The sequence below is a fragment of the Jatropha curcas genome, chromosome 10 (assembly GCF_041381405.1).
Source record: "Jatropha curcas cultivar XTBG-Jc1 chromosome 10, XTBG_Jcur_1.0, whole genome shotgun sequence".
In the NCBI taxonomy this organism is placed as follows: domain Eukaryota; kingdom Viridiplantae; phylum Streptophyta; class Magnoliopsida; order Malpighiales; family Euphorbiaceae; genus Jatropha; species Jatropha curcas.
Window position 1 is genome coordinate 26,442,114 of NC_143160.1, and position 24,645 is coordinate 26,466,758.

The following is a 24,645-nucleotide window of genomic DNA, read 5'->3' on the forward strand; positions in this document are numbered from 1 at the left end:
TTATTATTTACAAAAGAAAGATCACAAAGCTTTTGAAAGAGCAGGGGATAGAGATAGCACCAGCACGCTTCTTTAAAAAACCTATACCTTTCTCATAACACACTTAGGTATTTATAGAAAAGTATGGGCTTCATTTGATTTAAAGTCCAGATAACTATTACCTAGTAAGATAAACCTTATCTACATAGATAAGCAAAAGATGGGTAGGGCCTATTACAGATAAAAGATGGACAGGGCCTAATATAGACAAAAGATGGATAGGGCCTAATATAGACAAAGAACTTTACATATTTATATAATGACAGAAGGAGCCTGATGTAGACAAACAATTTTACTTGAACTGGATAGACTTCAATCTATTTGATTTATATCATAATAATCATCTTCATGGAGTGGTGAGAAATTAGATGTGGCTTCATTGTCATCTTCGTCTTCTTGCGACACTTGACTATTTATGTCTTGTAGTGTTTTCTTGAATTCTTCAATTGAACTAGTAGCAGTGAGGGCGGCCTGCCACTTGCTTTTATCTGTTATGAAATTTAGATTTTTTGAACTTTTTGCCAAAGTTAGATGTCATTTGAACTAAAATATATTTAAACGGCTTGAACACAGGCTTGGGCTTGGTTATAGTCTTTCCACTATTTACTGCTGAAGATTCTGACCAGCATAGGAGGAAAGGATAATGGTTGAACTTGTTTGATTTGATAATTCTAGGACAAAATCCATGAAATTCGAAAAGTAGCTATAAATGAGAGTAGCTTATATTGTTCAAAATTGGTTACTTATTTATCATAAAACTCAAAGCCTTGTAGTATCTTTGTAGGAAAAGTTTTAGTTGAACATCCAAAATACCTAAATCATTCTTGAAACCAATAAGGAAATTTTGTAATTGAACCTCGTGGAATCATCATGAACCACGAATGATTATGAGTTCTTAAATAAAATGAATAATACCAAGCTTTTCTATTATCCTCATAGTTGAAAGAATTTGGTACAAAGTTTTAACTAAATTTTCTCTCAGTGTATGAATTCTGATTCCAATCAGAGAGAGAGAAAACCTTTTTTATTTGAACTTTTGAATACAAAACCTTTTTAACATTTTCTGGACCATGAATATGTTTCAGAATTATAGAATCTGTATCAACTAGTATAAACTCATAAAATTTTCTATTTTTGATATAGGTAATTTGTATATCTATATCCATATTAACATAAGGATAACTAATTGTGGATGATGATGCACCAGTAAGGGCATCATGGTAATTGGTTAGTCTATGTGTAACAGAAGTAGTTGAAGGGCTAGGTAATTAAAAAGAAATACTCGCGCTCTTTTATCCATAGTTTTGTCTTGTAATTTTATTCTTAATGGGAGTGCCCATTAAGTTTTGCTCAACAAATTCTTCAAATAAAAGGAAAATTTTATTTGTTTCTATCTTTTCTTTGCAAAAATTTGCAGGTAAGAAAATCAAGTAAAAAGTTAAAAAAGTACCTTTAATGGCTTCAACTTCAAAATCGAAGCATGATAGAATAGCTTGCCATCGAGCAAAAATTTATTTTGAAACAATATTTTTAACATCCTTTTTCCAAAATGTTTTTGGGTGCAGTCAATTCGAAAAAAGAATTTTTTGTTGATCAAATATCTTCAAATTTGGTAATATATAAAACTATTGAAAGTAATTCATTTTTAATAGTTGAATAATTTTTTTGTGTATCATTCTATGCTCCAAAATGGTAACTAACTAAAGATTCAAAAGACTGATTTTGTAATTTTTGTTTAAGAATACCTCCATAGCCTATATCTGAGGCATCGGTTTCTGGTATAAGAAATGAATTGGGATTCGGTATAAAAAGACAAGGAAGGCTTTTAAATTTAGACTTTATGTTTGAACTATCTAGATATGTTTCTTAGATCAGGGGAAAGAGTTTTTTCTTAACCTATTGAATAATGGTTGACATAAGATTCGCATATCTTTCATGAAATCAGCAACATAGTTTATATATCCCAAGAATCTTTGTAATTGATGTTTATCAGTAATTTCATCTGAAACTTTTCAGTAAAATTAATTGTTCTATCAATCGGTTTAATAGTCCTTGAAAAATATCATGTCCTAGAAATTTTATTTTAGTTTGAAATAATTGAACTTTTGGAGAAGAGACGACTAAACCATTTTGCTTAACTATGTTATAAAACTTTTTCAAATGAGAAAAGTGTTGGTCAATATCATTTAAATAAATAAGCACATCATCGATGTAAATTATTGAAAACTTATGATAATTGTTAAAAATATCATTCATAATATTTTGAAATTTAGAAGGGGCATTTTTCAAACCAAATGGCATAACGTTCCATTCATAGTAACCAAAGGGAACATTAAAAACAGTCTTGTACCTATCATATTCATGAATTTGTATTTGCCAAAATCATGATTTCATATCAAATTTTGAAAATATATTTGCACTATGTAACCTTTTTAACAAATCTCTCTTATTTGGTATAAGATACCTAATCCATTGTAAAACTTTTTTGAAAAGATTTATAATTAATAACTAATCTGGGTGCTCCTCTTTCTATTTTTGCCGCATTCTGGACATAGAAAGCTGAATAACTCCAAGGAAACTTAGATTTTCTAATCAATTCTTTATCTAATAAATCATTTATTTCTTTGTAATAATATTCTTGTAATTGTTTATTCATTTGTATATCTTTTGATCTAGTTGGGATATTTTTCTCATCAAAATCTTTTATCTAAGGTAGATGAACTATATGTTCTTTTCTAGACCAAAAGGCATTCAAAATTTTTGAACATACTTCTTTATTTAAAAGTTCTTCAAAGTCTTTAATTCTTTTGTTGCATGTGGGTTTGTTGTAATTGATTTTCAATCCTAATGTTATTAATTTCTTATTTCAAATAACTAATATGCTTCTGTTTTTGTTGAATGAGATTTATTTCTTTATATACAGAAATATCTTGTATAGTATAATCATTTTGTCTAATTGGTTGCATAAATTTAAAACATATTTGATTATTTAAGATATATGTTTTTAATCCTTCATTATCTACTTTAAAGGGATAAATAGTAGCTAGAAAAGGTGTTCCTAGTATAACTCCTATAGTAAGATTTTTAACTAAAATAAAGGGTGTTTTAAAATAAAAACCATCACTATATATTTTTACTTTTGTTAACTTATATTACTCTTAACTTATTACCATCAGCCGCATATAACCTCTCTTTAGTTTTTTTTTATAATATATAGTTGGAATTAATCTTTCTTGTAAATAATTATAATTTGCACTAGAGTCAACTAATGCAGTTGTGGTTAAATGAAAATCATTATTAACTACTATTTTAACTAAAACTATCCATTTCTGAAAGCTTACTCTAGATATTACATTAATAAACTCATCATAAGATAATGTTTCGGCTAAATTATTAATTTTTCTATTTTCTGAGGTTTCCGCCTGTTCATCTATAATTTTATTAACTTGTAACTGAATGATATCTTATTTAATTTTATTATGTTCTTGTTTTAATTCTTCTATTTCCCTTTTAATTGCCTTAGTTTCTCCTTGTAGGTTGGCTAAAGAAGAGAAAAGTTTTTCTTTACTATTATTGATCCTATTAAATATATCTTTTAACTCATGTGGCTCATATTATTTTTAGCCTTTTTTCGATATCACATCTTTTAATTTTAACAAGTATTGTATTTTAACGTCTTTATCTTCAATCTTACCTATACAGTCTAAAAGAAAATTTGTCTCTCTAATAACTACATGAAACAACCCGAATTTATATTTTCAAAGATTTTCCAATTTAATTTAATGCACCGACAGCTTGGAAATTAATATTAATATTTTAGTGCGAATACTGTGAGAAACCGAACCGAAAACCCGATTGAAAAAGCCAAAAACCAGTTAAAAATCGAAGATTTGGGCCGAACTGAACCGAATCGAACCGGTTCGACCCAAACCATCTATAAAACTCTTCTCCCTCTATATCCAGCACACGCCTCATCTCTCCTCACTCACTCTCTACGCCTTTGACCACCCAGCAACACCACAGCGCCACCACCCTCCTCCCCTTTCTTTCTTTCTTCTTCTTCCTTTTTCTTCTTCTTCTTCCTTTCTTTCTTTTCCTTCTTTCCCTTCTTCCTCACTGCGCCTGCGTCCCTAGCGAGACAGCAGCAACTCGCGCCACCACGTTAGCGCGCCACCGTCGCTCCTCGCTGCCGCTCGACATTGCCACAGCTCCGCCAGCGACCGCCATCCTCGCCAAACCGCGCAGCGCAGCACAGTCCCCTGCTCCCGATTGGCGAGACACAGCGCCTCCTCCACCCTGTCGCGCCATTGCCGGCCTGCTGCAGCTCCAGCAAACTTTTGACCACTGGATCGCGCCTCCGCCGCCTCTCCAGCACGCCTCCGGTCCGGCACACGTGGAAAGTTCCAATCTAGCAGAAATTCAACAAAAAATTATTATATTGGGGTATAAATTAATTTAAATACATTTTCGTATATTAGTTTAATTTTATTCATGATAGTTAATTAAATTTAGTCATTTTAATTAGTCAATTTTAATACTTTTAGTTGATTAATTTAATTTTAGTAATATTAGTTAATGAAATTAATTTTATTAATTGTAGTTAATTATTTTAGTTAATTTAATTTAGTAATTGTGAGTAGTTAATAGATTTATAATTTTAATGTTGATTTAATTAAGGTAGTTTAGATATAATGTTATTGTAATGTATAATTTTAATTGTGTGGTGATGTTGAGATTGATGGAGGATGGAAAATTGGATTGATTGATTGCTCGATGGATGGGCTGTGTGGTTTGGATATATTAGATATATTATTGATATTTTAACAGGTGGATAGTCCAATTTTTAGGGGAGATGCTGTTGAAATTTCGGTAGAAAATAAATAAATTTTGGTAGAAAATAAAATAGGAAATAAAAATATTTCAGACGAAAACAAATAAAATAGAGTTAGGTAGAGAAATAAAACTTTAGTACAGAAAAGAAATATTTTGTCTGATAGAATAATTTTCTTTTGTGTCGCTCTTACTTTGCTTAGATCGCCCGGGTCCATCTAGTGCTCCTCCAGGACAACATCAAAGCTAGAATTTCGCTCTCCATCACTGTGAGTAATAATAAATAATGCAGACCAACATGCATTTGCATAGCATTTTTTTTACAAACCTTATATATATATTTTTTTATATTAAACTCATATTTATTTTATATTGTATAATTGTATATTTGGATGGATTTGGTGTAATACGTTGAAAGAATTGTTTGCTTATTTGTGCTGTGAATATGTTGTGCTTTGTTTGTGTGGAATTGGGATGAAGTGGACCACCATGGGTTTGTGAGGATGGTCTGTGATATGGATCCGATTATGATATGATACTTGACCGTCGGCCGGGAAAATGGGAGATCGGCGCCCCCTTGTGCACCTGATGATATACATTATATGGAAATTCACAGGATGGCTTCTTGTAGTTGCGCACCTGATAATCTAGATTTGATTGTAGCCCGCATGGTGGCCTCCTGTTGTGAGCACTTGATGATCTAGATTGGATGGAGACCACCGGGTTGCCTCCTGTTGATATGGAAAAGAAAAGAGAGAATGGAAAAACAATGAGAGGACTGGTCAGTGAGGATTAGACCAGTTGGCCGTATGGGGGATCGGCTCCCTGGTGCACATGTACGAGAGGGCGAGCCATGTGTGAGGAAGGCTCGTTGGGGTTTCAGGTGGTGCCACTGACTAATTTCCACTTACTTGATTACTTGAAGGTGACATTACTTGTGGGTGCTAGTGTTGTGCCATATGAATGACTGTAGTATGCTCATTTTAGAATATTAGGGTGCATTTTGCGTGACTGTATGTGGTGTGTATTATTTATTATTATTCACTGAGTTGCAAAACTCACCCCCTTCTCTCCAAACTTCTCAGGTAGTAGGAAGTTGTTGATCCAACTGAAGCTCTGTCTTTTTCCTCGCGGAGCTACAAAAGTAAATTTATAACTTTTGTTATTATAAGTTGAGAATTGTATTGTTAATTATATACACTACTCTATTTTCAAATTATTGAACTCCGCAGTTGTAGGGTCGTGTATTTTTAATTGGGCTTGCCGTATGTGTTACCTTATATATGGTTTATTATGATATTAGGTGCAGGTGAATCAGTATGCCATATTATAAATGTGATTGATTATGATTAGGCCCAACTAAACTTGTTTGAGATAATTAAAAATTGGGCCGAATTATGTAGCATTTTTATCCTAACTTGTATGGGCCTATTGTTCCTACTAATTGGTGTGCTATGCTTGAGTTGGGTAGTTTAGGCTTACTACGGGCCTCGGGGGCTTTAAGCTTACCTGGGCCCTAGTGCCGGTCCGGCCTATGGAATCGGGTCGTGACACTACATTTATACGATTTAATTTACAAATACAAGGACCATCGCATTCGTAGTTATCTATATCACTTGAACTATCTTCTGAACAACTAAATTCTATTTTATATAAATCTTCAGGGTTATCACTTATTTCTAAATTTGTATCTGTATCAGTGAGAAGCAAACTTATCATTTTTTATTTTAACTTATCCGATATATCCAAGTTATTTATTTTTTCTCTCATCTGGCACTGTGACTTATAGTGTCCTACTTTTCCATATTTATAACACACTATTTGTCTTTTATCTTTTCTTTTAACTGTATTCTTCTTGGAAATCTGATGGGATTTATTATCCTTAAAAGTCTTATCTCGAAAAGTTTTAGCTCTATAAAGTCTTCTATAAGGATTTTTCTTATGTTTCCTCTTATTTCTAGCAGAGGGAGGATTTAACCTTTCATATCTATACTGACTATAGAAACTTTCTAATTTTTTTCTACTTTGATGGAACTCACTCTTCATTTTTGCCTTTAACTTAAGATATGTATATAGAGCTAAACCTTCATCATTAACATGATTAATAATTTCTCCATATGTGAGTATCATAAGGTCTAAATCCACCATATATCCCTCGTATTCGTTAGCGTACCTTTTCAGCAAATAACTTAGGTAATCCACCAATAAATCTTTCTTTACAAAAAGCATGACCACAATCTTGCCTAGTAAATACCTTTGTAAGAAATACATCCTTATACCATATAAAATCTTGTAACTTTGGACAAGTCAAATTAGTTAATAATTCAGAGGCTCTAACTTAATATTCACCGGGTTCACCTATAAAGGTTTTAGTAATTGCAAATATTAATGTATTAATCGCATCTTATATAATTGTATGTATTTGTTGTTGACCTTCTTGTTTAACTATAGTTTTTGTAGCATTTAATATTTTTTGTCTTTCTTCTAGTGAAAGATAATTATCCCACCATCCTTTTAATTGACCAGTAAATCCTGAGATTAATATATGAGCTACAACTAGGTCAGTGTTACCTTTACATTTATGAGCTGATGAGGCCATAATAATTTCTTGTAGCATATTTATTATTTAATATTCTGATAATCCGTCTATATTCCATTCATTAATTGATTCTCCATCGTATCTAGCCTGAGTCATGGTAGATCTATCTTCATATTGTATATCTGGGGGTGTTGGCCTAGGGTAAACATTTCTAGTTTTTGGTAATGGTTCATTATGAATCTTTTGAACAATAAATTTTTACTAAATTGATCTTTTAATTGACTAATATCTGTACATGATTCTTCTTCTTCTTCTTCAAATTGTTTATTTCTACTTCATACCTTAATGCTAAAAGAAGAGGAAATATTCAAATAATTTAATATATTTTGTATTTTTTCTAACATATCTTCTGTTTTATCTAATTTAAGTATTTGTTCTGCAGGTATTTTATGAAGCTTAAATATTGGAATTTCTGGTTTAGTAATTGGCAAAGATCTTTGAATAGGAGAAGTATAAGATATTGGAGTTTAAACTTCTAATCTATCTAATTGTAATGCTATTGTATTGAGTATTTGATTTTTAAAATTTTAATCTGCCTAATTGTAATGCTATTGTATTGAGTACTTGATTTGTTTAATTGTTTTGAACTTGAACATTTTTAATGTCTTTTAATATAGTGTTTTTCTTATCATCATCTACTGTAGTTATCATCTTAAAAGGAGAACCTATAACTATCTAATGTTGATGACCAAATTTAATTTCTTCTAAAGGAGGATGAACGGATGTAACAATATCATTACATGTAGTTATCCATTCCTTAGTTACCTTTTGATTAAGTAAGACTTTTGAAAATGGTGTTCCATACTATTCTCAATAGAATAAATAGAAAATGTTAGATTATTTAATAATCTATATGTGGCCCATGTGATTAAAGGGCTGGTCTAATTAAGGTGGCCCAAGATGATGGTTATTGGGCTTAATGGATAAGGGCCAGTTAGGGTTTTAATACCCTTCCTTTGCTTTATAAAAGATAAAGGAATCAACAGCTTAGGGTTAACATTGAAAAGAAAAGAAAAGAGAGAGTGTGACGGCTACCTCAAACACATATAGTGATAGGTTGTTTGAGAGAGCGTGAAAAGAAACTCCGTTAAAAGAAACTCCCGTAGCTGTTGATAATTCTCTAACCATTAAGAGAAAACTTACGATAAAAAGGCCAGAGTGAAGAAATGTAGATCTACTATTACGGTGAGAATCGAATTGCCGCAACGAGGTAATCCATAACATAGATCTGCTGTTATGGATCAAGGTTCACTTCTGATTATTGTATATTCCTGTCAAATAAATTCTATGAACAATAGATTTAGGCTATATTAAAGATTATTCAACATGTGGTATCAGAGCCTGTACTTGTTCTAGATTTGTTTGATAGTGTTTTGCTTGGCTTAATTAATGAAAATTAATTTCGTATTCTGAAGTTGATTAATCTGGTATAAACGAAGCCAAATTATAGAAATTGAAAAATATTTGTTTTCTTTATGCTTTATGAATTATTTTGCTGTTATTTATAAAGAAAAGTTATGACATCTTATTGTGTTATGTCGTTAAAGTTTTGAGATCTTAATTCAATCTCATAAAAGTTTTGCATAAATCAATGTTTAATGAATGGAAAAATTGTTAGTCACCAAAGTGGCCTTGTTTGGATTAGTTTAGACATTGATTATGCAACTTTCAATTGTTCATATTTGTGTGATGCCTTAAATGACATGAAAGTTAAAATTGAACAATTGAGATCATTGATTATAATTTGTTAGGTTACCCAAAGGTAGACCATTAATTATAATCAATGACATTAAAGAGACTTATCATTGGACTAATTAATATGAATTTATATCCAAAGATAACATGCATATTGTATGGAGCATTATTGAATAGTTGAAAAAAAAAGGAGTAATTGGATTCCAGAAAGGAGCACGAGCGTGCTGCAATAAGCACGGGCGTGCTATGGACTTCTAGAGAGAAGCACGGGGCATGCTATAATGTGGCACGGGTGTGCCCTGTCTTCCAGAGAGAAGCACGGGCATGCTTCTCTCTGACTTGCATAATGGTTCGCAAGTTGCTCCACATCAATGAAAGTCTGTTAAAGTATTTTCTTCTTGGCATCATTATTGATTAAAACTATGCATTTAAATATTACCCAAAGGTGAATCTAGATGCATAATTAAGGTTGTTATTTGTTTGAATCCATTTATGTTTACTCAAAGCATTAACGTATGATTATATGTGTAATGTTGTAGCTTCTTTTAACATGTTTGCTATGGGCACTGGGTTGATTAAGTTCAATGGATTGAACTATGCTGATTGGTCTGAATAAATCCATTATCAGTTAGGAGTTCTAGACTTGGATTTGGCATTAGTCTCTAAAAAGCCAGCAGCCATTATAGAGACCAGCACTGAAGCTGACAAGTCCCATTATGAGGCTTGGGAGCGGTCTAACAGTGTGACATCCCGACCCGGTAAAGCGATCCTAAGAGGGCGGGTAGAGCGAAGCTCCTGGTTAGCTTCTAAGATGGCAGGCTAGCTAGGGTAGTGGAATGCAGGACAGAGGAATGAATTGAATCATATATCGAAAAGGGGGAAACTAATCATTAGAGGCGCCTTTTGGTGGAATGGCTAGAGAGTTGGAAGAACTCCAGGGTTAAGCGTGCTCGCTTAACAGAAATCTCAAGATGGCTGACCTCCTGGGAAGTTTCCCATTTCACCTGCGGGACAAAACCGTGTGGGTCTTGCCATCTTGTATGGGTGATTTGGCTTGATCCAAAGCGGATAATTCCTCTGGTGATTAGAGTCAGGCGTGACAGTTGGTATCAGACTGTAACACCCCATTTTTCTGTGTTTGAAATAGTAAGTTGTGATATCCTACTGAATCGAGTCGTTGCATAGAGTCGAGTCGGGCTAACTCAAAACCCGGTTCGAGCCATTAGAGTCCAGAGTGGGGTAGAATGGGATGTAACTGAAATAATGAAAAGAAGTGGACTTACTTGAAGGAATCAAAAAGAGCAAAGTACAAGGATTAGGACTTACTTGCACTAAAATATCAATCTTAGGTATTAAGTTGTAACCTATTGACAATTGAGGTATCATTTGGTAATTTTACACACACAATCAATGATATTTTGGAGCCTACCCGAGACTTCCATTTCACTTTCCCATTTTTCATCTTTGTCTTCTTCATCTCCTTCATCATCTTCATCTCCTTCATCTACTTCCTTTACCTTACTTCACCTTCCTTTCTCCATCAATTTTCATGGGATTCAAGCATTAAATTCAACTTCTATTTTATCCAAGTAAGTAGAATTTCTTGAAGTTCTATTTTATTCAACCTCTAATTTAGTGATATTTTAGATTATTCATAAGAGTTCTTCTGTATAGGAGAGAGGAGCTCAAAGGTAGAAGAAAAAGGAAGCTAAAAAGAAGAGCTCAAGCTTTTTGGAGTGAAGGTTTGATATCTCTTTTATTTTCTTGCATGAGAATTTGTGTAGTGTATCGATAATGAGAAAATATGTTGCTTAATGTTGAGTAAGAGGATTGGAAATGGTGAGAAAGTATGGGATGAAATGAATAAATGAAGTAGATATTGAGTTCATACTGAAACAGGTTTGCTGGAGAATTTACCAGTAACTTCACCTTGATTTTGACCCTATTTAAGGATGGAATTAGGAAATGGTATAGAAGAGTTATTTGTTCCTCTATGTGTTAGCTGTCCATGGGTTTTTGAATCACCCAAATCGGAGTTATAAATTGAGAGATATGACCAAAATAGTACACACTGTGCAAGTTGGAAAACAAGACTCGCGCTCGCGCAGTGCATGGTGCGCTCGCGAATTGTGCCTGTAAACTCTCTGACTCTCATTTTGTGCTTCTCGGGCTCGCGAATTTCATGGCGCGCTCGCAAATCTTGCCTGTAAACTCTCTGACCCTCTTGTGTGCTTCTCGCACTCGCGACTTTTCATGGCGCGCTCGCGACTTGTGTTCTGATGCTCTTTTGGACCTCTTTTTCTATGCAATTGTATTCCTTTGCTCAACTTGGATGACTACAATCATTTTAAAACAAAAAGACAACACGAGCAAATGTATAAAAACAAAATGCAATCATGCAAATGATGTGAAACTAGTAAAACACAAGTTGCCCGATTTGCGAGGCTATCAACATACAGGTAAACAGTATGGTTTATGAATTTATGAAGCAGTTAATATGCTTTTGTGTTATACTATTGACATACCGATAATATGCTCCATTGAGGTTAGGTAGAAACCATGTAGATAAGGCTATGTCGCGACATAGGATAGCAGATCTACGCCCCATACAGTTTGGTACTCCGGCTACAGGCTATTGAGTGGATATGATTGTATATGGGCCATAGCAGCCCAGTCATACAGTATTCATCCAGTTTCATACAATTCTTCTTATCACTTTGGTTTCACTATAACCTTATGGAGCTATACAGTTATATTGACTAAACATTGCTTAAGTTATACAGCATAATGAACAACAAGTACGATAATGAAAGTATCATGATATGTGTGCTGACATATTTAGTTATCCATATGTGATTACATGTTTATTTATACATATGTATGTGCTTACATGTTTCTTTATTCGTTGAGATATCCACTGAGTTTTAATAAAAGTTGCAGAATTCATACAGCATAAGGAACATCAGGTAAGATCATGAAAGTATCATGTTATGTGTGCTTACAAGTTTATTTATTTAGTTCTTATGGAGCCATACAGTTATGAGATTTTATTATTTATAACTTATACGCTGTTGACTAAAAAGTACATAAGTCATACAGCATAATGAACAGCAAGTAAGACAATGAAAATATAATGTTATGCGTGCTTACCTGTTTATTTATTTAATTTATAAAGCATAATAAACAGCAGGTAAGATCATGAAAGTATCATGATATGTGTGATTAAATGTTTATGTAAGGGAGTTATGAGATAATTAGAACGAAATTATTCATGTTATGACTTAGAAGTTTATTCTTTGCTATAAAGGTACATGTATGTTGAAATTTAATGATTCTATGATTATCAATGATTTTATGAAATTTGTATTTAAGTAAGTTTTCATCGCACTTTGTTAAGTATGTGAATTATGAGCACCACTGAGTTTTATACTCAGCGTGTCGATTTTTATTACTCGTAGGTTGAAGATCGTGGTTGCTACTTGAAGATTTGAAGAGTACGATCAAAACAGAAGTGACTAATTTGGTAGTAGTAGATTGAGAGTTATATCATTAAGAATTATGGCATGTATAATTAGTACATTGTTAGAGCTTATGTGATTGGAAATATAAGTGAAGCATTTAATTATTTTGGAGAAAGTAGTTGGAGATAAGAATAAAACTTATGAAATGATTGAATATGAAATATTTTAAAATAGTTGGCATGATGAATTCATGAAGACTTGATATGTATAATGAATGCAATTAATTGCTGGATATTAAATGCTATTGAGGATTTATATAGTTATGACAATATATAAAGTGTTATTGTGTAATGATGATTATTTGGCAATGTTGGAAGTTTGGAATTTAATTGGGAGTGTTTTGTATTCATATTTAGCATACGGGATGATATCAGCATGACAGGACATAAGTTCAACCAGATTGTAGCGTCTCGGCTCGGTTCATTCGGGTTAATGGGTGGACCGGGAAGGGATGTTACAAGACCAGCCAAGGACCTGCTGGATTACACTCCCTCCTCACCTGTAGCAGTTCTCTGGCCACCAACCCGTTCATTTTTGGTCAAGCTAGCCGTCAACAGGAGTAGATTTTGAGCAAAGGGGCTGCTATCATTTATTTTAATAGGAAAAATACGAATTCGAGCATGTTTTGCATTAGGTAAGCCATATTCCGACTCTCTTAGGTTGGATTAATGAGTTCTTGATCTAAGTTGATGGGTTTGAAGTATAGATTTAGTTACTGCAAATTAACTTAGAGAATTTTGCTAAATTATTATTAGAAGCTATAATTTGAGGTTTTAAATAAGTAGTATATATATATATATATGCTAAAGTCATGATGGGAAATTTTGATCTTTACTGTCTAATTGGCATATAAACTGAATTCTTGTATAGGAATAAGTAGATTATTTGCTTATATTGCAATTTTTGTAAAGAAATCAAAGAATCCTTAATTACGACAACAACTAAGTTTTTATGGGATCCGGTGCATTAGTGCTGGTATGATCGCACCCGTCATCTCTTGCGCAGTCTTTCTATTTCTCCTCTCCTTCCTTACACCCGTTTCGCAATCGTCCGCGGCGCTTTTTGCATTCTCATACCTAGTATCGGTGCTATATTTCCTCTATCGGTGTTGGGTCTCGATTTAAATTTTACGATTTTTTTTACCTGTCTTTATCTTTCGAAAAAATAAATGCGTGTTGTAATTCTTTCATAGTCGAGTGATAGAGAAAGAAAATGATTCCTAAGGACTAAAACTCGGGGCAGCTGCCGAGAAGGTGCAACACGAGGACTTCCCAAGAGGTCACCCATCTTAGTACTACTCTCGCCCAAGCACGTTTAACTTCGGAGTTCTGATAGGATCCGGTGCATTAATGCTAGTATGATCGCACCCGTCATCTTTTGCGTAATCTTTCTATTTCTCCTCTCCTTCCCTACACCCGTCTCGCAATCGTCCGCGTCGCTTTTTGCATTCTCATACCTAGTATCGGTGCAGTATTTCTTCTATCGGTGTCGGGTCTCGATTTAAATTTTATAATTTTTTTTTACCTGTCTTTACCCTTCGAAAAAATAAATGCGTGTTCTAATTCTTTCATAGTCGAGTGATAGAGAAAGAAAAAGGTTCCTAAGGACTAAAACTCGGGGCGACTGCCGAGAAGCTTAGCAAAAGGCTCGAGTACGAAAACAAGGGTGCAACACGAGGACTTCCCAAGAGGTCACCCATCTTAGTTCTACTCTCCCCCAAGAACATTTAACTTCGGAGTTTTGATGTGATCCGGTGCATTAGTGCTGGTATGATCACACCCGTCATCTCTTGCGCAATCTTTCTATTTCTCCTTTCCTTCCTTACACCCGTCTCGCAATTGTCCGTGCCACTTTTTGCATTCTCATACCTAGTACCGGTGATGTATTTCCTTTACCGGTGTCGAGTCTCGATTTAAATTTTACGATTATTTTTTACCCGTCTTTACCCTTCGAAAAAATAAATGCATGTTGTAATTCTTTCATAGTCGAATGATAGAGAAAGAAAATGGTTCCTAAGGACTAAAACTCGGGTCGGTTGCTGAGAAGCTTAGCAAAAGGTTCGAGTGCAAAACGAGGGGTGCAACATGAGGGCTTCCTAAGAGGTCACCCATCTAAGACTACTCTCGCCCAAACACGTTTTACTTCAGAGTTCTGATGGGATCCAGTGCATTAGTGCTGGTATGATCGCACCCGTCATCTCTTGCGCAATCTTTCTATTTCTCCTTTGCTTCCTTACACCCGTCTCGCAATCGTCCGCGTCGCTTTTTGCATTCTCATACCTAATATCGATGCAGTATTTCCTCTATCGGTGTCGGGTCTCGATTTAAATTTTACGATTTTTTTTACCTATCTTTATCCTTCAAAAAAATAAATGCGTGTTCTAATTCTTTAATTGTCGAGTGATAGAGAAAGAAAAAGGTTCCTAAGGACTAAAACTCGGGATCAATGCCGAGAAGCTTAGCAAAAGGTTCGAGTATGAAAACAAGGGGTGCAACACGAGGACTTACCAAGAGGTCACCCATCATAGTACTAGATTCGCCCAAGCACGTTTAACCTCGGAGTTCGGATGGGTCCGGTGCATTAGTGCTGGTATGATTTCAACCATCATCTCTTGCGATATCTTTCTATTTCTCTTCTCCTTCCTTACACCCGTCTCGCAATCGTCCGCGTAGCTTTTTGCATTCTCATACCTAGTATCGGTGCCGTATTTCCCCTATCGGTGTCGGGTCTCGATTTAAAATTTATGATTTTTTTTAACATCTCTTTATCCTTCGACAAAATAAATGCGTGTTGTAATTCTTTCATAGTAAAGTGATAGAGAAAGAAAATGGTTCCTAAGGACTAAAACTCGGGTTGGCTGTCGAGAAGCTTAGCAAAGATTCGAGTGCGAAAACGAGGGGTGCAACACAAGCACTTCCCAAGAGGTCACCCAGCTTAGTACTACACTCACCCAAGCACGTTTACCTTCGGAGTTCTGATGGGATCCGGTGCATTAGTGCTGGTATGATCGCACCCGTCATCTCTTGCGCAATCTTTCTATTTCTCCTGTCCTTCCTTACACCCGTCTCGCAATCGTCCGCGTCACTTTTTGCATTCTCATACCAAGTATCGGTGCTAAATTTCCTATATCGGTGTCGAGTCTCGATTTAAAGTTTACGATTTTTTTTTACCCCTCTTTATCCTTCGAAGAAATAAATGCGTGTCGTAATTCTTTCATAGTCGAGTGATAGAGAAAGAAAATGGTTCCTAAGGACTAAAACTCGGGCCGGCTGCCGAGAAGCTTAGCAAAAGGTTCGAGTGCAAAAAAGAGGGGTGCAACACGAGGACTTCCCATGAGGTCACCCATCTTGGTACTACTCTCGCCCAAGCACGTTTGACTTCGAAGTTTTGATGGGATCCAGTGCATTAGTGTTGGTATGCTTGTACCCATCATCTCTTGCGCAATCTTTCTATTTCTCCTCTCCTTCCTTACACTCGTCTCGCAATCGTCCGCGTCACTTTTTGCATTCTCACACCTAGTATCGGTGCTGTATTTTCTCTATCAGTGTCGGGTCTCGATTTAAATTTTACGATTTTTTTTTACCTCTCTTTATCCTTCGAAAAAATAAATGCGTGTTGTAATCCTTTCATAGTCGAGTGATAGAGAAAGAAAATGGTTCCTAAGGACTAAAACTCGGGCCGGCTGCCGAGAAGCTTAGCAAAAGGTTCGAGTGCAAAAAAGAGCGGTGCAACACGAGGACTTCCCAAGAGGTCACCCATCTTAGTACTACTCTCGCCCAAGCACGTTTCACTTCGGAGTTCTGATGGGATCCGGTGCATTAGTGCTGGTATGATCGCACCCGTCATCTCTTGCGCAATCTTTCTATTTCTCCTCTCCTTCCCTGCACCCGTCTCGCTATCGTCCGCGTCACTTTTTGCATTCTCATACCTAGTATCGGTGCTGTATTTCCTCTATCGGTGTCGGTTCTCGATTTAAATTCTATGATTTTTTTTTTACCTCTCCTTATCCTTCGAAAAAATAAATGCGTGTTGTAATTCTTTCATAGTCGAGTGATAGAGAAAGAAAATGGTTCCTAAGGACTAAAACTCGGGCCAGCTGCCAAGTAGCTTAGCAAAAGGTTCAAGTGCAAAAAAGAGGGGTGCAACACGAGGACTTCCCAAGAGGTCACCCATCTTAGTACTACTCTCGCCCAAGCACGTTTGACTTCGGAGTTCTGATGGGATCCGGTGCATTAGTGCTGGTATGATCGCACCCGTCATCTCTTGCGCAATCTTTCTATTTCTCCTCTCCTTCCTTACACCCGTCTCGCAATCGTCCGCGTCGCTTTTTGCATTCTCATACCTAGTATCGGTGCTGTATTTCCTCTATCAGTGTCGGGTCTCGATTTAAATTTTACGATTTTTTTTTACTTCTCTTTATCCTTCGAAAAAATAAATGCATGTTGTAATTCTTTCATAGTCGAGTGATAGAGAAAGAAAATGGTTCCTAAGGACTAAAACTCGGGCCGGATGCCGAGAAGCTTAGCAAAAGGTTCGAGTGCAAAAAAGAGGGGTGCAACACGAGGACTTCCCAAGAGGTCACCCATCTTGGTACTACTCTCGCCCAAGCACGTTTCACTTGGGAGTTCTGATGGGATCCGGTGCATTAGTGCTGGTATGATCGCACCCGTCATCTCTTGCGCAATCTTTCTATTTCTCCTCTCCTTCCTTACACCCGTCTCGCAATCGTCCGCGTCGCTTTTTGCATTCTCATACCTAGTATCGGTGCTGTATTTCCTTTATCGGTGTCGGGTCTCGATTTAAATTTTACGATTTTTTTTTACCTCTCATTATCTTTCGAAAATATAAATGCGTGTTGTAATTTTTTCATAGTCGAGTGATAGAGAAAGAAAATGGTTCCTAAGGACTAAAACTCGGGCTGGCTGCCGAGAAGCTTAGCAAAAGGTTCGAGTGCAAAAAAGAGGGGTGCAACACGAGGACTTCCCAAGAGGTCACCCATGTTAGTACTACTCTCTCGCCCAAGCACGTTTCACTTCGGAGTTCTGATGGGATCCGGTGCATTAGTGCTGGTATGATCGCACCCGTCATCTCTTGCGCAATCTTTCTATTTCTCCTCTCCTTCCTTACACCCGTCTCGCAATCGTCCGCGTCGCTGTTTGCATTCTCATACCTAGTATCAGTGTTGTATTTCCTCTATCGGTGTCGGGTCTCGATTTAAATTTTACGATTTTTTTTACCTCTCTTTATCCTTCGAAAAAATAAATGCGTGTTGTAATTCTTTCATAGTCGAGTGATAGAGAAAGAAAATGGTTCCTAAGGACTAAAACTCGGGCCGGCTGCCGAGAAGCTTAGCAAAAGGTTCGAGTGCAAAAAAGAGGGGTGCAACACGAGGACTTCCCAAGAGGTCACCCATCTTAGTACTACTCTAGCCCAAGCACATTTAACTTCAGAGTTTTAATGGGATACGGTGCATTAGTGCTGGTATGATCGCACCCGTCATCTCTTGCGCAATCTTTCTATTTCTCCTCTCCTTCCTTACACCCGTCTCGCAATTGTCCGCGTCGCTTTTTGCATTCTCATACCTAGTATCGGTGCTGTATTTCCTTTATCGGTGTCGGGTCTCGATTTAAATTTTACGATTTTTTTTTGCCTCTCTTTATCCTTCGAAAAAATAAATGCGTGTTGTAATTCTTTCATAGTCGAGTGATAGTGAAAGAAAATGGTTCCTAAGCACTAATACTCGGGCGGCTGCCGAGAAGCTTAGCAAAAGGTTCGAGTGCAAAAAAGAGGGGTGCAACACGAGGACTTCCCAAGAGGTCACGCATCTTAGTACTACTCTCGCCCAAGCACGTTTGACTTCGGAGTTCTGATGGGATCCGGTGCATTAGTGCTGGTATGATCCCACCCGTCATCTCTTGCTCAATCTTTCTATTTCTCCTCTCCTTCCTTACACCCGTCTCGCAATCGTCCGCGTCGCTTTTTGCATTCTCATACCTAGTATCGGTGCTGTATTTCCTCTATCGGTGTCGGGTCTCGATTTAAATTTTACGATTTTTTTTTACCTCTCTTTATCCTTCGAAAAAATAAATGCGTGTTGTAATTCTTTCATAGTCGAGTGATAGAGAAAGAAAATGGTTCCTAAGGACTAAAACTCGGGCCGGCTGCCGAGAAGCTTAGCAAAAGGTTCGAGTGCAAAAAAGAGGGGTGCAACACGAGGACTTCCCAAGAGGTCACCCATCTTAGTACTACTCTCGCCCAAACACGTTTAACTTCGGAGTTCTGATGGGATCCGATGCATTAGTGCTGGTATGTTCGCAGCCGTCATCTCTTTGTTTTCCCCCGGAGAAAATCAAAATTTTTATTTGTTTTGATATGTATGTTAAATGTTTATTTTGGAAAAGTGGTGATAAAAACCTCTTTTTGGATAAACGATGCCGATAAATCGGTCTTACAAAATGATTTTTAGTCGCCACCCATTTTTTCGGCAATGGGACCGTTTTTATTTTATTTTTATTAAATGACTTCATTTTAAACCCAATTTTATTTAAGGCCGAATTATTTAAAGAAACTGGTCAGGCGTACCAAGTACGATTCTAGGTAAGGGAATTAGGTACGTCGGCCCGTTGGAAGCCGACGCCCGGAAGACCGGCCTCTTTTAACCTACGATTTCTAATTGATTTTATTTTAGAAAAGCCAATTATTTAAACCCAACCCGAATAAATCGAACCGAGTTCCTATGTGGAAAATTATTTAACCGTCCCAATTAGGTTCATTCATTGCATTTATCACAAATAAATCATCATATCCATCATCCACCCATAATACATATCAAATAATGATAAAAAGACTCGCTCTTGCCTTATGGTTAAAGGCGGGCCACAAACCGAGTTTAATAATATAATTAATGATAAACAATAAGAAATAAATCCTAAAAATCTCATAATCATTAATAATTAATTGATTTAGTTTGATTAAGACTCAGTTTGCCCATAATTGATCATTTTCCGGGTTAGGATTAAAATCTACTTAATGAAATGAAATTAAAATAAAATAACAAAAATAAATTGAAACTAGGAAACAGTCGCGTCACGCGGGTCTATGGAAGAACAGTCGCGTGGCGCAACTCTTGTCCTTTATTCTGGAACCCATAAAAGTTGCGTCACGCAGCTGTTCTATGAAGAACAGTCGCGTGACGGAACTCTATCATATTACTGGAACTTGGAACAGTCGCGTCACGCGAGTGTTCTATGGAGAACAGTCGCGTGACGGAACTCCTACCTATGTGACGGAACTGTTTGTGACTTATTCCAAATCCTCAACTTTATTGATTCTTTATTCAAGATATCATATTAAATACAAATATGAGGATAAAAGTATACTGGGTATACAAATAGCTGCGTCACACAGGTGGTCCAGTCCGAATCAAAGACTTTTGGACATGAACAGCCGCGTCACGCAGGTAGTAGCTGCGTGACGCGACTGCTCTGGTCTGCAACTACCTTTCAAACTACCTTTTTTACGTTTCTTTTTTATTAACAGTGGTTTAACACAACTCAGAAATACTCAGAAATGGGCAAAATGGCGTTTAACCAATACCAAATTAACCAAATACTAGAAAAATGAGATTTTTAAGAGATAAAATATTAGAAATGAAAAAGAGAAGTTAGAATCGTTACCTAGCCCTCAGATTTGAGGATTGCATGCACTGAAGTTAGTTCAGAGATGTTGTATCACGATTCCAGAAGCGTGGTTATCAAGCAAATGTTTTTCTTTTATCTTTTCTCTCTTTTGCTCTCTTTATCTTTTTTTTTTGTTTTTCTTTTGATTTCCAAAACCAAATGTCTAATGGTTTGATCTTCCTTAAGTTTACTCACTTGAGTTCTTGGGGAAGAAAACCCTAGCCGTTTTTGTAAACTTAGGTTAAAGCTTTTCAATTTTTTTGAGCCAAGAATCAGAGAAAATGTCAAAAAAGTCCTGTTTTTGCTGTGAAATGTTGTATTTATATGGCTAGGGCAACAGGGCAGTCGCGTCACGCGGGTAGAAGCTGCGTGACGCACCCGTAAACCTGCGTGACGCGACTTACTTTTCGTACAGTTGCCGCGTATCCATACAAACGATGCAAGCCGTTGCACGGGCGCGCGCTAGAGGTGTCAGTCCTATTAGAGCTGCGTGACGCATCTAAGAGTACCGTCACGCAGGTACTAGCTGCATGACGCAGCCCTAACATGGGTCAGGCTCCTTTGGGCGGTTTGATTCAATTTTTGGTTCAAACACTTCTGGTTTATCGTGATACCTTATCCCTTGTCCTCATATCATCATTGGGTCAGGCGGAGGCATAAAATCACGCGTCAACAGTTTGCCCTCCCACTTTATCATTAATTGTATAAACGATTAATGTTAAAGTGGTCTATTAACGCGCCTTCTATCAGGCAATCCTCTCGAAGCTCGGTTTGATCGGCTTGGAAAGATGCTGAATCAATCATCTGGTCACCTCCTAAGCTCGGTTTGATCGGCTTCGTCGGTTTCCATCGAACATGTGAATGACTTCAAAGCTCAGTTTAATCGGCTTGGAAGACACCTTCGGGGCTCGGTTTGATCGGCTTGAAGGGTTTTGAAGATTTGGTCACCTTCTCAGCTCGGTTTGATCGGCTTCGTCGGTTTCCACGGAATCTGAAGAGACATCCTTGAAGCTTGGTTTGATCGGCTTGAAAAATGTTGATTTGGTAACAAAGTCTTCGAAGCTCGGTTTGATCGGCTTGAAGAGCTTTGATCTAGCCACCTACTCAGCTCGGTTTGATCGGCTTTGTCGGCTCCAGTCGATTTTGAAAGGGCATCTTTGAGGCTCGGTTTGATCGGCTTGAAGAGCTTTGATCTGGCCACCTACTTAGCTCGGTTTGATCGGCTTTGTCGGCTCCAGTCGGTTTCGAAAGGGCATCTTCGAGGCTCGGTTTGATTGGCTCGAAAGACGTGGATTTTACCCTCGTCAACTTCGCAACTCAACATCATTGACTGGGGAAGAAGTCCCAAACAGCTTCGCAATACAACATCACTGATCGGAAATTGAAATTGTTCTGATTAGCTTCGCAATGCACCATCACTAATCAGAAGGACCTATCGGCTTCGAAAAACAATCACCGGTTGGCCTGAAAAATTGTTCACCAGAAGAAAAAGAGCAATATCCGTATACAAACGAATCTTGTCTCTTGTTAGAAAAATATTTGGAACGTTACGTGTTCCCATGCATTAATTATGAGGAAGGATTCGTATTAAGGCAAAAGGTTATACTTTTGCCCCCAGTCCGGAATTTTGGCCTAGGACAAAAAAATATCCACCTTTGTAGGCATATGCTTAATTATTTTGCAAAAAATTAGCTCAAAAATTTTGGTATAACAAAAATTTTGGTATAAATGATTTAATGCACCATTCTTTATCATCTGCATATTCAGGTATACCCTTTATAACAGAGTGGTTGGAAGAGAACTTACCTGAGGGTAATCTGGGCAATTTGATGTCCTGCCCCCTGTGCGATGAGTAGACAAAAATTGCTGAAGTGTACGAGCCGCGCATCGACGTCAAGTTGCCAGAATGGGCCGTTGTGGGCTTTTGAAATGAGCCGTGTGGGCCTGTTGGGCTTGAAAAGAGATAATGGGCCCGATGCTCTTTTTGGGCCTGGAAGAGTGGGCTTGGGCCCAGCTTGTTTACTATAAGTAACTTCTTTCATAACCAATTCAGTTTCACTTATTCACAAACCCTAAGCGATTGAAAATTCTCTGAACTGTTCAACTGAAAACGATGTCTTAGATTTCAGAAATCCCTGCTTCTGCTTACACTCGGGAGATGGAGACCCTCGGGGCCCTACCCGATATCCCAACCTTTGACGGCGAGCCGATGCCGGTGAGCCAGAATCCGCTGACCCCTGGGACACGACCGTTGCAGCTTCTGCCATTGCCGGGTATGGAGTTCCCGGTCAGGTACGAGACGAGCCGGATGCACGGCTTTCAGTCCGAGGTAAGTAGAAAATTCCTTTCTCCTTTTTGTTTTTTGCTGCTTTTGATCCATAGCTGTAGTAAATAAGACTGTAATTTTGTTTTTAGGCCTGCGTTAACAGTCGCGTCACGCAGGTAGGAGTTGCGTGGCGCGGCTGTTCTTCCATGAACAGTTGTGTGACGCAGCTGTTCTTGTGCGAATAGTTGCGTGACGCAACTGTTCGAGGCGCCAGAAACCCTAGCTTGCCTTTGAACTTTAAAATCGTCCCTTTAGACTGCTTAGAACTTGGTTTGTTGACGTTTGATTGTTGATAGCCCTAGGCGACTTGATTTTGCCCTGAAAATTGCATGAAAACAATACAAACATAGTGGAATTAGGTTGAAATTGAACTACTGCGTACCTTCGGCAGTTGCGTCACGCAGCTGTTCTTTGGAAGAACAGTTGCGTGACGCAACTGTTCGTCAATGTGTAAGAGTCCTGGACAGTTGCGTGACGCAGCTAGCGAGATGCGTGGCGCGACTTCGTGGTTGCGTGACGCATCTGTTCTTAGGGCCACATATTTCAAACAGTTGCGTGGCGCAGCTGTGGAGTGGCGTAGCCCGAATGCTGAGGTGCGCTACGCAGCTGTGCTTCTGAGTGCGCAACTTGGGTAAAGCTGCGTGGCGCGACTACGTAAACGCATGACGTGACTTTGTAGTTGCGTGACGCAGCTACGGTTCAAACCGAACTTTGGTTTTTATTTTTCCTGCCATAGAAGAAAATGAACAATTGTTAGTCTTATATTTATTGAAATCGAAATTTTTCTTACAGGTTAATCTGGGCAAGGCCCGCTCGGGCGGATCGGCTACTGATGCTTCTGCTTTCTGGGATCTGCTGGACCCGCCTATGCGAGCTCGGGTCGTTGCTGCAGGCTTTGTAGATTATGCCGCAGGATTGCGCTGCACGCAGCCTCGTTTCCCGCCCGCTATGCGATATGCATTGATTGAGCGGTGGAACGATTGCACACATACTTTCGTATTCGGGTTCGGCGAGATGACTCTCACGCCCGTGGACTATGCTGCTATTACTGGCCTGCGCTTCACTGGCCCGGTTCCCCTACTGGATGCTCGGTATCAGACGGCCACCCTCGGGGCCCAGTTAGTCCGTTCCTTGCTAGGTGTCACTACGCAGACCCGGTACACCGTACAGGGGTGCATGTCTTACGAGACGGTCTTTCGGTTCTGGGCCGAGAGGATCAGGACCCGATTGGAGGCTTGGAGGGAGTTGCCGGAGGAGGTCCGACCTGCTGCTCCTGCGTATACTCGGGAGGAGAGGGACCAGGCTGCTCGGTCCTTCTTGTTCTATATTATCTCATCCTAGCTGTTATGCACCTCCCAGAATAAGGGAGACCCGGCGGTGCTGGCATGTCTTCGGGATCTGAGCCAAGTCGGGTCCTTCGACTGGGCCACACTCGGTTTGGCTCATCTCTATCACGGTCTGGATGTCTGGACCCGCGGTAGCAGTGAGTCGAACTGGCTGTTCATCCGGCCTTTGGAGGTAACATTCTTTCACTCTTCGCCTTTTATTTCTCATTCTGAACTGTTCAACTTACTGATGTCGTCACTTTTTCTGGTGCAGGTATGGTCTTATGAGTACTGCATCTACCCGGGCGGTCTGAGCGGTGACTCTCCCATCGAGACTAGGAGGATTCCTTGCTATCTGGCCCACTGCCATCACACTTACGCCAGTGGCGAGGATCCCGAGTACTGGCGGAGCTTCCTTAATGACCGGGAGTTGTCCGATGTGAGTACAGAAAGAACCTCTGAATCTTTAGCTTATTTTTCTTTTTTTTTTTTTATACACAACAAATACTGATTTCTCCTTCTTTTGTAGCTGTCCCTGACTCCATGGGATTGCGAGGTCTGGAGGACCTATCCGGGCCGGGAGGTGGCTGAGTTGCATACCCGGTCGAGGCTGCTGATGCGGGGATATTGG

At 38.1% G+C, this 24,645-nt stretch overlaps 6 non-coding genes and 7 pseudogenes across 6 annotated transcripts; all 13 read right to left on the bottom strand.

The window, feature by feature from the left end:
- Positions 1-13,934: 13,934 nt before the first annotated feature.
- LOC149493356 (5S ribosomal RNA) lies at positions 13,935-14,053 on the bottom strand. The gene has a single exon (XR_016318654.1). It is a non-coding gene; the product is annotated as a 5S ribosomal RNA (ribosomal RNA).
- Positions 14,054-14,346: 293 nt separating this feature from the next.
- On the bottom strand, positions 14,347-14,465 carry LOC119371520 (5S ribosomal RNA; annotated as a pseudogene).
- Positions 14,466-14,758: 293 nt separating this feature from the next.
- LOC149493357 (5S ribosomal RNA) lies at positions 14,759-14,876 on the bottom strand (annotated as a pseudogene).
- A 293-nt stretch (positions 14,877-15,169) lies between these two features.
- On the bottom strand, positions 15,170-15,287 carry LOC149493358 (5S ribosomal RNA; annotated as a pseudogene).
- A 293-nt stretch (positions 15,288-15,580) lies between these two features.
- LOC149493359 (5S ribosomal RNA) lies at positions 15,581-15,699 on the bottom strand. Its single transcript, XR_016318653.1, has one exon. It is a non-coding gene; the product is annotated as a 5S ribosomal RNA (ribosomal RNA).
- A 294-nt stretch (positions 15,700-15,993) lies between these two features.
- On the bottom strand, positions 15,994-16,112 carry LOC119370803 (5S ribosomal RNA; annotated as a pseudogene).
- A 294-nt stretch (positions 16,113-16,406) lies between these two features.
- Positions 16,407-16,525, bottom strand: LOC119370796 (5S ribosomal RNA). Its single transcript, XR_005178353.2, has one exon. It is a non-coding gene; the product is annotated as a 5S ribosomal RNA (ribosomal RNA).
- Positions 16,526-16,820: 295 nt separating this feature from the next.
- Positions 16,821-16,939, bottom strand: LOC149493360 (5S ribosomal RNA). The gene has a single exon (XR_016318649.1). It is a non-coding gene; the product is annotated as a 5S ribosomal RNA (ribosomal RNA).
- A 294-nt stretch (positions 16,940-17,233) lies between these two features.
- LOC149493361 (5S ribosomal RNA) lies at positions 17,234-17,352 on the bottom strand. Its single transcript, XR_016318651.1, has one exon. It is a non-coding gene; the product is annotated as a 5S ribosomal RNA (ribosomal RNA).
- A 294-nt stretch (positions 17,353-17,646) lies between these two features.
- Positions 17,647-17,767, bottom strand: LOC149493362 (5S ribosomal RNA). The gene has a single exon (XR_016318655.1). It is a non-coding gene; the product is annotated as a 5S ribosomal RNA (ribosomal RNA).
- A 293-nt stretch (positions 17,768-18,060) lies between these two features.
- Positions 18,061-18,179, bottom strand: LOC149493363 (5S ribosomal RNA; annotated as a pseudogene).
- A 293-nt stretch (positions 18,180-18,472) lies between these two features.
- LOC119370799 (5S ribosomal RNA) lies at positions 18,473-18,591 on the bottom strand (annotated as a pseudogene).
- A 294-nt stretch (positions 18,592-18,885) lies between these two features.
- Positions 18,886-19,004, bottom strand: LOC149493364 (5S ribosomal RNA; annotated as a pseudogene).
- Positions 19,005-24,645: the final 5,641 nt, after the last annotated feature.